We start from the raw sequence: 2,344 nt of genomic DNA on the forward strand, positions 1-2,344 counted from the left end.
ATACAACATGACAAGCATGTTGACTACTGCCATGTGGTGATATTTTGCACAGGTCTCCTCTTTGCATGAAGCCTACACAGATGTTGTCTAGCCATCAATCTGACCAAGCAATCCATCTCATTCCCTAGATTCTCCGCATGATCGAGTTGCCACCATCCCGGATCTGCATCGCAGCCGGTCTCGCTCTCTCGCGTGTCGGCTCCGGACCCCCTCATCACGCTGTGGCGGCTACTGGTATATTTGAACAAAGTTAGAACACCTTTTACAGCACAAGATTTTACGGTCTCTGCTATAGTTGTTATAAGAGTACTTGGACTCAAGCGACACGCGGGGCCTACTACTGACACGTCTAACAAAACCTGACCGGACCTGACATCCTCTACTAGTACTACTCGGACACGGGCTGTAGCTACTACAAAGGTATAGGACTTGGTAGTAAAACTCTTTGGGCAGCACTCTGCCCGGCGCACCGGCCGAAACTTTCGGCCGGTCGGCTAGCAGCCGTCTGATCTGAGTGAGGTGGGCCGTCAGATCTGTTCCTTCTCCTTCCTCCCGTACGGGTCAAAATCCCTCCGCTTCTCTCTCTCCCCCGTAGCGAGCACGCCCGCGTCCTCATCCCCGCTCGCCGCGCCCTCATCCCTGCTTGCCGTGGTGGCCATAAAGCACCCCGCGGGCGTCAGCTCCGGCCAAAAAATGAGGCGCATCTGCGGCACATCCGGCACTGGGTTGTAGCCCCCGCGTGGTCGCCGCCATGCCTTGACGGTCGAGGTTGCAGCTCGCCGGCGACCGGTTGCAGCATCCGCCCCTGCCCCCGTGCTGGATCTCGCCGCCGGAATTCACAGAAACCCACCACCGGCATCTCGCTGTCGTGAAAAAATTGGATGTAGCAAAAACTATGGACGGTAGTAGCAAAAATCCACATGGTTGAAGCAAAACGTCACACGGTCGTAGCAAAAGAAAATGCCGGTTCCAACACAAAAACAATGTAGCATATCCAACATGCCCACACCCGGCACCGCTCGTGCCTTTCCCCCTCGCCAGTCGCCGGTTGAAGCTTTTCACGTCAACGGTTGCAACTTTTTTGTTCTGTACTCGCGGGTTGAAGCATTCTATAAAGCCAGTTGAAGCTTTTTATAAAACCGGTTGAAGCTTTTCAATTCAACGGTTGAAGCTTTCTCAAAAAATGACGGGTGTGGATTTTTTATTTCATAGTGGTCCGATGAACTTCTCTATTCCGTCATTTGCAGCTTTTCATACTATGGTTGAAGCTTTTCGTATGAACGGTTGTAGCTTTTGTCAGTGCATGGTGTCCGGTTGAAGCATGATATATCGCTAGTTGAAGCTCTCGAATTGAACGGTTGTAGCTTTTTTGGTCGTCGGTTGCAACATCGGTGGAGGAGAAAAAATGCTTCCAAAGTTCGTCTTGAAGCTAATGGTTGCAGCGGTTGGGGAGGAGGTCGCGCACTCGCGCTGCCGTGGTTGAAGCATCTCCGGTGGACGGTTCCAGCACAGGGGAGTACGAACAGCAGCTCGCAGATGGTATATTCCATGGCGGCTTCCAACTCCGGCTTGCTGGGCGCAGAAGGAACCTGCAGCCGGGAGGGGGGCGAGGGTGTCCAGCGGGAAAAGAAGGGGATCTAAAGGATGGAGCTGACCTGCGCGGAGTTAGGGCTAGCCGGCGGCGGGATCTGAAGGAGGAAGAAGGGGATCGGGAGGAGCGCGAGGCATACGATGCGCTTCGCCTCGCTTCGATCGAGTGGCCCGCGCGGGACCGGCGGAACTGTCCGGCCGGTGCGCCGTTCCTAAACACTTTCCGAACTCTTTTGTAGCTACTCAGTTTGGTCTGCGTAGAAAAGGCAAATTGTCAAACTGAGCTTTTTGTAGTTGGAACTTAGTAGAGATACCCTAATTTTCATTGGTAGAATACAGAATAGTTTCCTCGTCTAGATTATTGAACTGCTCACCTGATAGATAAAAGGAAGGATATGATGAAATAATTGTTAGTCAACAAACCGATTAATCCTCTCTTTTTTTCTTAGCGAGAACACATGCAGAATTTCAGTGACCCAAACCCACTATCATGTCAAATTACCCTATTCTATTCATTGTGATGTTAAAATAATCAGTAAATAATTCTATTTTCTATGACGAGATTATGTACTTGCGCAACACAGGGTGAACCAGGGCAACAGTACCCTAACCTAAGGGCTAGCACAAGCCTTAATAGAGGGGCAATAACGATGAGGACGTGCTGACATGCTCGCCCCCAACGCTCAAGCCGCCACAAACACGCTGGAGAGGGAGATGGGGGGAGGGAGGGAGAGGGAGGGAGGCAGGGAGGGAG

The 2,344-nt window shown here is 51.8% G+C and overlaps 1 pseudogene; it reads right to left on the reverse strand.

The window, feature by feature from the left end:
• Positions 1-527: 527 nt before the first annotated feature.
• The window catches only part of LOC119315481, a 7,659-nt pseudogene continuing 5,842 nt past the window's right edge, over positions 528-2,344 (reverse strand).

Source organism: Triticum dicoccoides, chromosome 6A, assembly GCF_002162155.2.
Source record: "Triticum dicoccoides isolate Atlit2015 ecotype Zavitan chromosome 6A, WEW_v2.0, whole genome shotgun sequence".
Classification (NCBI taxonomy): domain Eukaryota; kingdom Viridiplantae; phylum Streptophyta; class Magnoliopsida; order Poales; family Poaceae; genus Triticum; species Triticum dicoccoides.